Raw genomic sequence first — 10,228 nt, forward strand, 5'->3', positions numbered from 1 at the left:
GTGTTGTAACCAGGTCACGAGACAATGATATTTACCATTTTTTTTCCCGTTATTTCGTCATGTATAGCGCTACATAGGCGACAAATAAATATAATTGTGACACAAATGTGATAAGTAAGAGAATTTTGGATAAATTTGGTAAGATAAAGGAAATTTTGTCTATAACTTCCCTAAAGATAGCGTCTTTGGGAATAACTATCCACTACATTTATCACAAATTTTTGTATGTGGCTGGCCACATGGCCAGCCAAAAATTCTATTATTTTTATTTTTTTTAAATACCACACGTCTTCTCACTCCTCTTTTCTTAACATGTTCTTCAAGTCAAACTACACCATACATCACCAACAACATATCTATACTCCACCTATTTTCTCAGCTTCTTCTTCAAGCCACACCACACTTTACCAACAACCATATCTTTATTCTACCCATTTTCTCTCTCCTCTTTTCCAAATTGCTGCAATTAAAGCCTGAAATTGGGTGTCAAATTACTGTGAAAACTCGCGATTAATTAACCTTAAGATCATCAACAACATTTGAAGTAGTGAAATTGATGAGAACCGGAGAAATGTGAGCTTGTTTTCTTCGTGAAATCTTAGATCGAACATTCTTCGTAAAAAATTTAGCAACAAAAACAATAATAGTAATATGATTAGATTGTAGAATATTTGTAGGGTGCAACATGTTTGGTCAGGGGTTACTTGTAGGGTGTTACTGGTTTGGTCAGGGGTTACTTGTATGGTATTACTATTTTTGGTCAGGGGTTACTTGTATGGTGTTACTGGTTTGGTATAGGGCCTACAAGTAACCCTTGAATAAGTAACTCATACAAGTAACCCCTAAAACAACTCATATATGTAACCCTTGAATAAGTAACTCATACAAGTAACCCTTGAATAAGTAACTCTTGAATTAACCCACACAAGTAACCCCTAAATAAGTAATCCATACAAGTAACCTCTAAAAAAAAATACAAGTAACCCCTGAAACATACAAGTAACCCTTGAATAAATAATCCATACTGACAAGTAACATCTGAAAAAAAAAATGCAAGTAACCCATGAAAAATACAAGTAACCTCAGAATAAGTAATCCAAACAAGTAACCCTTGAAAAACCTGAAAAAAATACAACTGTAGGGAATAAATTTCAAGCGTTAACCCCTAGCTTGAACCCCACTGTGATCATACACTAAAGTACGGTGGCGTCCAAAAGGGAAGAAGATAGAGCAAAAGAGTCGCCAACAAGTTTTAGGAACTTGTAAACCGTTCACGAGGTGAAGGTTACACCCCTTAACGATCCAAGAGATCGTCAACTCCATAAGGTCTTGAACCAAATAAGGGTTCGGGGATGAAGGTACAAATCCAACCTAAAAGAGATTGAACCTGCCCTAATAATAGGCCTCTACTTTATTCTGATCGTATTCATGTGCGCTTTCTGATTAACATGCAATCATTAGGATTAACCCTAAACATGTTTATCTATGTTGGTTGAATTTAATGCACAAATAAACTATTGTTGGCGATCACTTGAAATTATAATCACATTAACCCTAAACAAGATTATTAATCATCTTATTAAGCGTGATTACAAGTACCAATTCCCTTTTAAACATGCATAAAAGGTGTGATCAAGCAATAACAAATAAATATATAATCAAGTAACATAATAAATAATAAAAAATAATAATTATAATCATCACAAATAAAATAATCATCATCAAAATAATAATAATATTCATGATCATCATAAATCATAACAATTATAATCATAATCATATTCATGTTAATATTAAAGCATAATAAAAATAGCAAGATCCTAGGCATGATACTAACAAGATTAATAACAAATCCTAACATGTCACAAAGCAATAAAAATCAAATCTTTAACCCTAACATGATACTAACAATCATAAATATTAGGAAGAAAATAGGAAGCATCGCAGGAATCATATTAAATATTAAAATTACCCTAGACATGATACTAGGAATATCATAATAACAATATAAACATGATTTCTATATCATAATATCAATCAATCAATTAAAGTACTTACTTTGATGCCTCGTACCTCTTTCTAATAACAAAATACACACGTTAGTAACTTCAAGGAAAATAATAAACAAAACAATTAAATTAAATAATTGAAAGAGATATTAGAGAGAGAATAATCAAGAAAATCTTGATGAGAGTTGGTGAATGATTAAGAGAGAATTAGAGAATTAATGATTGCGAATGAAAACTGATTGTAGGTGAGAATTCGTCAATGAAAACGGAGTTTTTTAATACGATATTTATAGAGAAAATCAGCCGAAAAGATAAAATAAACAAAACAGAGTCTGACGCACAAAAAACAGAGTTGGCGCAAACCCTGGCTAACTGGCGCCAGGCACCAACACTAGCGCCAGGCGCCAGGCCTGGTTCTAGGCGCCAAAGCCAGGGGTCAGGCGCCAAGCCTGATTTTAACGCGTTTTCGAAAATCAGATAAGTTTGCCGTACTGGAGGATAAAATCATATAATTTTCTCAAAAATGCTATTTTATTTTAATTAAAACTCTGAAATGTCAAAAAGTCAATTTATCAATGCTAATTGAATTAGGAATGAAAAAGAACCTTCTAGAAGATTCTAGAAGACTAAAACCATTCCTAATTGCATTAGGAATGATAAATCATATTAGGCCCTCCCCAAGATCATTGGGCCGTATATAAAGCTCAAACCGGACCCAGTTTAGTAAATTGGCCATAACTTCCTCAATATTCATCGGAATTGGGCTTATAAAATATCGTTGGAAAGGTCTTTGCAAGCCCCATCCAACTACACTACTATTGGACCCATATCATGGACCAACCAAACTGGATTGGCTGTTTTCTTAAAATAAGTTTTCAAAAACAGAGAGAAGAGAAAAACAATTAAAACTATCCGCAACACTAGACTTTCCACACTTTCGCTTCATTCGATTATGATTCGACGTGAAAGGTACTCATCACTGGGTTTGGTTTTGGGGAGACACAAATGGGTGTCTACAGTAACCCCTGAAAAATACAAGTAACCCTTGAATAAATAATCCATACTTACAAGTAACCTCTGAAAAAAATACAAGTAACCCCTGAAAAATACAAGTAACCTCGGAATAAGTAATCCATACAAGTAACCCCTAAAAAAAAAATACAAGTAACCCTGAAAAAAAAAAATACAAGTAACCCCTGAAAAATACAAGTAACCCTGAAAAAACCAGTAACCCCGTTATGTGCGTGAATAGTAACCCCGTTATGCACGTCTGGGTCTGTTATTTTTGCTGACTTGGCAGCAGGCCACACGGTGTGGCCTGCTGCACCAAAAAAGGTCTGTATTTTTTATTTGTTTAGAACTATCCGAAAGTTACAAAATGTTTAGGTAGCACTACCAGTAACGTTTTCCGTCCAATTAAGATGTTACTAGGTCCTACTTTTTCACTTTTCCACCTAGTTAACCCCCAACTATCTTCTCTCCTCCCTAATTAATTTTCTACCATTCTAAACATCACTAACTAGTAATTAAACATCCTACAAATCTATAATATTATTAAAACTCAAAGAGACAACATGGTATTGCCATGTGTCCTCCCAGTCTCAAGATGATTTGGCGCCAGATGAATCCTACATGTCATCCTACGTGCCTACACATATTGTATTAAAGTAAAACCCTTCATATGCATAGCCTCCTTAATTATAGTTATTTATTTTACGGGAATTATAGTTATTATTTTATTCTACTTGAAAAACTCTATATATGTGTAACATCCCTATTTAATTTTCATATTATAGGGAATATTTCAAGTCATTCCACACTTGAGCCCCATTGTGATCGTACACTTAAGCATGGTGGCGTCCAAAGGGAAGGAAGCTAGAGTAAAAGAGCCGCCAACAAGTTTTTGGAACTTGTAAACCGTTCATAGGGTGAAGGTTACACCCCTTAACGATCCAGGAGATCGTCAACTCCAATAGGTCTGGAACCATGACGGGAAGTTCGGGGATGAGGGTACAAATCCAACCTAAAAGAGATTGAATTTGCCCTAAAAATAGGCCTATACTGTATTCTTCTCGTATTCATGTGCACTTTCTGACTAACATACAATCAATAGGGTACCCTAAACCTGTTTAATCTATGTTGGTTGGATATTAATGCACAAATAAATCTATTATTGGCGATCATTTGAATTATAATCATATTAACCCTAAACAAGATTATTAATTATCTTATTAAGCGTGATTATAAGTACAAATTCCCTTTAAACATGCATAAAAGGCGGGATCAAGCAATAACAATGAATATCAAGCAACATAATATCATCATAATCATAATTTAAAATAATCATGTTAAATCATAATATTATTAGCAAGATCCTAGGCATGATACTAACAAGATTAATAACAAACCCTAGCATGTCACTAAACATTAAAGATCAAAACTTTTGCCCTAACATAATACTAATATGATATTAGAAATGAAATAGGAAGCATTACAATAAACATACTTGAGATTAGAAATTACCCTAAACATGATACTAGGAAGCAATAAAACATCCTAACATGATACTAGGAATCAATAAAATAATCTATGCATGATTTTTATGTTAAAAGATCAATAAAACAATTAAATTACTTACTTTTATGCCTCGTACCTCTTTCTAATAACAAAACACACACGTTAGTAACTTCAAGGAAAATATTAAAACAAACAATTACATTAAATTGTTGAAATAGATATTTGGGACCAAACCCTTAGAACTATCAAACCTTTCACGTCTAGGGCGAAGGCAACTTCAAACTTGGATAGGTATGTCTAGAACTAATGAGTGAAGAATTTTGAGAGAGGGAAGGCTTAGAAAAAGAAGAGAGAGAGAAGGAAGCTTCTAGTTTTTAGAGAGAGAGAGAGATTGTAGATGTAGATTGTGGATGATTTGAAAACAGGGAGATATGACCCCTATTTAAAGGAAAAATAGCACGGGATCAGAGAAAATCATATTCGGAATAAAATACCTCCTGTCGCAAACGACAGGAGTCAGTGCCAGACAACAAACTCGTCGCCAGACGACGAAGGCCAGCATCAAGCGACGTAGGTCAGCGCTTGGCGATGACTCTGTAGTCTCACGCAAGTTTAAAGTCAACGCGCTTTTACATGCGTAATTACCTTTAAAACCGGTCACAGGTAATTCTGCGTCTAAACAGATTTAAAATCAGATTTAATATATTTTATTCTAAATAAAACATCTTTTTTAAAAAAAAAAATAATATAATAATTATCAATCCTAACCTCATTAGAATTATAGAGAACCTTCTAGATATTCCTAGAAGAATATAATCAATCCTAATCACTTTGGGAATAATAATTAATAGGCCCTCCTCTAGATCATTGGGCCACATTAAAAATCATTGGGCCTAATTTAATTTAATCCATAACTTCCTCATAATTCATCGGAATTGGGCTTATAATATATCATTGGAAAGCTCTTATCGAGCCCAATCCAACTACACTATTATTGGACCCTTATCATGGACCAAACCAAATTGGACTAGCTATTTTTCATAAAATAGGGTAAGAAAAGAAGTATTTTTGAAAACAGAAAGAGAAATATTTTAATAAAAACATCCTCATCATTAGACTTTCCACATTTTCACTTCGTTCGATAATCAAATGACGTGAAAAGTATTCATCACTGGGTTTGGTTTTGGGGAGACACATTTGGGTGCCTACAGAAGCCCTACCGAGTTTGGAGAAATGCAAGTTTCGAAAACAAAAGTCAAAGTAACGATAGGGAGAGAGAATGATTCAGAACGTTCTGCAATCCTAAATCATTCTTACAATGCCGATACCTGCAAACTAGCGCTAGTTAAAATAGATAAAAGAGTTAAGAAACGCGTATCTTGCACCGTCGAGCACACGTCTCTGGAGTAACCGATTTGTGATGATCTTCCTCAAGCTAGGGGATACCGCCTGAAGACTACCACGCTTACATCCTAGGGAATATGATTGAAGATAACTTCGCTTGAAGCCACCTCCTGCTTTTGACAACCTTCCACATCCTAGGGAACGCCGTCGAACATAACTTTGCTTGAAGTCATCCTCAGTTGTCTGACAACCCTCTGCAAGCTAGGGAACGCCGTCGAAGATAACTCCGCATACATCCATCTTCATTTGTTTGTGACAACCCTCCGCAAGCTAGGGAACATCGTCGAAGATAACTCCACGTGCATCCATCTTCAGTTTTGCGATAATATGCCGAAGAAAATTACCGAAGACCAACGCTTGTTGATCCTTAAAGCTTACTTGAATTTTGTTGCTGTGAAATTTGCTGAAATTTCCGCGGTGCTAGTACGTCGGTGCATTTTGCTGCTTGTGAACCATTACGTCGGTGCCTTTGCTGCTTATAAACCATTATGTTGGTTCCTTGATATGTCTGATTTATATAGTGTTTTACCCCCGTCCCTTAGTCATAATTAGTAGTGTTTTTGGCTCTTTAGAGCCACTTTTATTACTAATTGGTGTTTTCTAGTGTTTTCGTAGATTTGGTTGACTTTTGCAGGGAGTTGCACTTTTGGATCATTTTCCCGAGCTATTATGGAGCAACTACGAGCATTGGAGAAGCACGACCCGTTTCTATAGCCCAAGGCCGGTTAGAGCCATCGAACCGGTGATTAAGGGATCGGTATAGGTGATACCGGGGTATTTGGACCAAGCATTCAAGACCCGAAGAGGAAAGCCAGATTGGCCCGAAGAATTGGAGCCCAATCGTAGTCCAAATTATGGCCCTAGAGTGCCGCCCGGCCAAAAAGGCTGGCGCCCGGAGGCGCGCCGGCTGGGCGAGGGAAGCAAAGGCTGGCGCCCAAACTCGCGCCCGGCCGGGCGCGAGATTCATACTTGAGAGGAAAAAGGCGTGCCCGATCGGGTGGTGCCTCGCCCGATCGGGCGCGTGTTATTGTTAGGAGTTAATTATTCGACGTTTAAGTTTGTTTTAGTTGAGGATTCTTGCTTAGTATAAATACATTTCCGTAAAGCGAGTTCAGGATCCACTTTTTACTTTTTCTTAATTCTTTCTTAGATTTTCTCTCTCTACTTAGCTTTTAGATTAGTTTCTCTCTCTTATACTTTGTTCTTAACTTTATTCTTAATTCCAGATTTCTTTGGTAACGATTTCTCTTCTTTTAATCTTAGTTATTTATTTTATTCCTTTGATCATGTCTTGTTTTATTGCTTTGATTATTTTAGTTTTTATTATGTGTGAGTAGTTGTATTTTTAGGTTTGTGGGGATCCATAAATAATATGAAGGGGTAATTTATTGTTGTTGATTATCAATGCTAGATTAATTTCCTATTGATTGATTTAATGCTCTGTGACTAGATTTGCACAGATCTTTTATGCATGAGTTTGACAATATTGATTCGAGATTCGAAAGATGAGAATTAATGTTTAGGTCTAGTTTCAATAGTCAGGTTAATTTATAAATGGTTAAGTCGAGATTTGAGAGATGAGATTTAATACCGGTAGATTAATTGTGTGATTGTAATACGTAGCGAAAGCCCTTTATGATCTGATTAATGTATGCATTGATGATTGATTATTATGTTTTACCCTGGAATATTATTTATTGGTGAACCTATGCCCTGGACCTTTTATATATTTTTTTCTCCTTATTCTTAATCTTCGTAGTTTAGATTCCTTTGATTATAATATTTTGGATACTTTATAATCTAGATTATTTTAATTAGGAATAGAAAGATTCGTTTCTCTGTGGATTCGACCCTACTTCCCTATCTACATTAGTTAGAGGATTTAGGAATTACTTTTGATTAGGTGATACGACTATAGCCTGTCAAAATTTTGGCGCTGTTGCCGAGGAAACGATTCTATTTTTATTTCTGATTATTTTTGTAGTCTAGGTTATTTCTTTTTGTCTCAGAGAACGTTAGTCCTTTGAGGCAGGTCTCATATTTTCTTTTAGTTTTTTTGTTTATGCCCAGGTGTTCCAGATCAGGGTACATCCCATTCGATCCTGAGATCGAACGATCCTTCCATAGATAGAAGAATTTCTACAAGCAATTTTTGGCGGATTCTGATGATAATAATAATCACCGAGATCCTCCAACTGGTTCTAGCGATTAAGAGGTATCATCAGATCCAGAATCAGAGATGACGACTCCAAAGAAGCTTAGTGATTACTCACAACCAAAGATTACAGATTTTCCACACCTTACTCCCACTCCAGCTCTTGATGGGGTACAGTTTGAGAGTAAACCCCAATTTATAACGATGATAGAAAGGAAGCAATTTAGTGGAGCTAAGGGTGAAGACCTAAATCTTCATATTGCAGACTATTGTCAGTAATGTAATACCATCAAGCAAGCCGGGGTCACACAAGACCAAATCAGGGAGATTATCTTTCCTTTTTCTTTGACTGGAAAAGCCAAATTATGGTGTAATGGATTAAATAGAACTGCACTTGGTATAACTGACTGGGAAACTCTTGTTTTGAATTTTTATAACAAGTATTATCCTGCAGAGAGAACATCCGTACTACGGAGTGCAATTCATAACTTTGCCCAAGAAGCCGATGAAACTTTATATGAGGCTTGGGAGAGGTTCAAGGACCTACAAAGAGAATGCCCCCACCATAATTTGACATAATGGCAGTTAATCCAAGCCTTTTACAATGGCATTGGAAATTCATCTAGAATAATCTTAGATTCTGCAGCTAGTGGGAGGTTTATGAATCTTAATGTTGATGATGCAGGCCAAGTTATCGAAGATATGGAGATACATAATTCCCAATATGGGAATCCTAGAGGCTTTGCTAACAAGGGGAAGCATAGTGTCGATTCTGTATCCTTTTTGCAAGCTCAATTAACCTCTATCTGCCAGAAATTAGATAATCTTAGCATTGCTAATATAGCTAATGTTTCTGCAATTAATAATAATGCTAACGAGGCTTTCTGTGAAAATTGTGGAATTTTAGGTCATTGGGAGCAAGATTGCAGGAGTTTCGTGGAGCAAGTTAATGCCTTTCAAGCTTATAGGCAGCATAACCCATACTCCAACACCTACAATCCTGGGTACCGGAATCATCTGTACCTCTCCTACCGGAGTACTAACGTTCAAAATCCACCACCACAAGAGCCACAGGCGCCACAACAACAATAGCAGAAATATTACCACCCCAATGCTGGCCAGAAGAACCAACCACTACAACCCTCCTCATCTTCCGACCCTGCTTTGGTAGAAATTAGAGCGATGCTGGTTAATATGAGAAGCACATGGAGAGTAGAGATGCACAAATTGTTTCAATTCTAGCACACAATAAAATTATAGATAATCAAATTACGCAACTTTTCGCTACTCTACAAGCCCGCCAACAGGGAGCTCTGCCAGCAAAGCCGACCCGGCCTACGGATCAAGCCTATGCAATTACTCTAAGGAGCGGTTCAAACTATGAAGGGCCCCCTATGCCTAGTGATGATGAACCTGTTTTATTAAATAATGCTAATCTTGATTCGTTAAACCAGACAATGTAGCTAATAGCCCCGTAGGGCTAAAGAGTAGTACTAATATATCTAATTCTACATTGCAGGGTACAACTCCAAGGAAGGTGGCCACTCCAAATAAGAGCAGTAATGCTCCAAAGCCAGTTATCAAACTTCCATTCCCCAATCATCACTTGTAAACAAATTTGGATAAGCAGTTTGGTAAGTTTCTGGAGATGGTAAAAGATTTGAAGGTAACTGTTCCCTTCACTGAATTAATCACACAAATTCCTGCGTATGCAAAATTTATGAAGGAAATATTGGCAAGAAAAAGGTCTATTAGTGAGGTAGAGACAGTAACTTTCACTGCAGAGTGTAGTGCCGTACTTTAAAATAAATCTCCACCTAAATTAAAAGATCCGGGTAGTTTTTCTATCCCTTGTCATATTGGCAATCTAATGATTGATAATGCATTGTGTGATTTGGGTGCTAGCGTTAGTGTTATGCCATCATCTGTGGGTTCCAAGTTAAATATGGGTAAATTAAAAGCTACTAATATTACTCTACAAATGGCCGATCGTTCTTTCAAATACCCCTTAGGTGTTTAGAGGATGTTTTTCTGCTAGAGTAGGTAAATTTTATATACCTGTTGATTTTGTTGTTCTCGATATGGCTGAGGATATGCAAACCCCAATTATTTTGGGTAGACCATTCCTCAACACTGCAGGAGC

At 36.4% G+C, this 10,228-nt stretch overlaps 1 non-coding gene across 1 annotated transcript; it reads right to left on the bottom strand.

Annotated features, from left to right (window-relative positions):
- Positions 1-8,550: 8,550 nt before the first annotated feature.
- LOC145561001 (small nucleolar RNA R71) lies at positions 8,551-8,657 on the bottom strand. Its single transcript, XR_014093585.1, has one exon. It is a non-coding gene; the product is annotated as a small nucleolar RNA R71 (small nucleolar RNA).
- Positions 8,658-10,228: the final 1,571 nt, after the last annotated feature.

Source organism: Chenopodium album, chromosome 9, assembly GCF_948465745.1.
Source record: "Chenopodium album chromosome 9, dcCheAlbu1.1, whole genome shotgun sequence".
NCBI classification, from domain to species: domain Eukaryota; kingdom Viridiplantae; phylum Streptophyta; class Magnoliopsida; order Caryophyllales; family Amaranthaceae; genus Chenopodium; species Chenopodium album.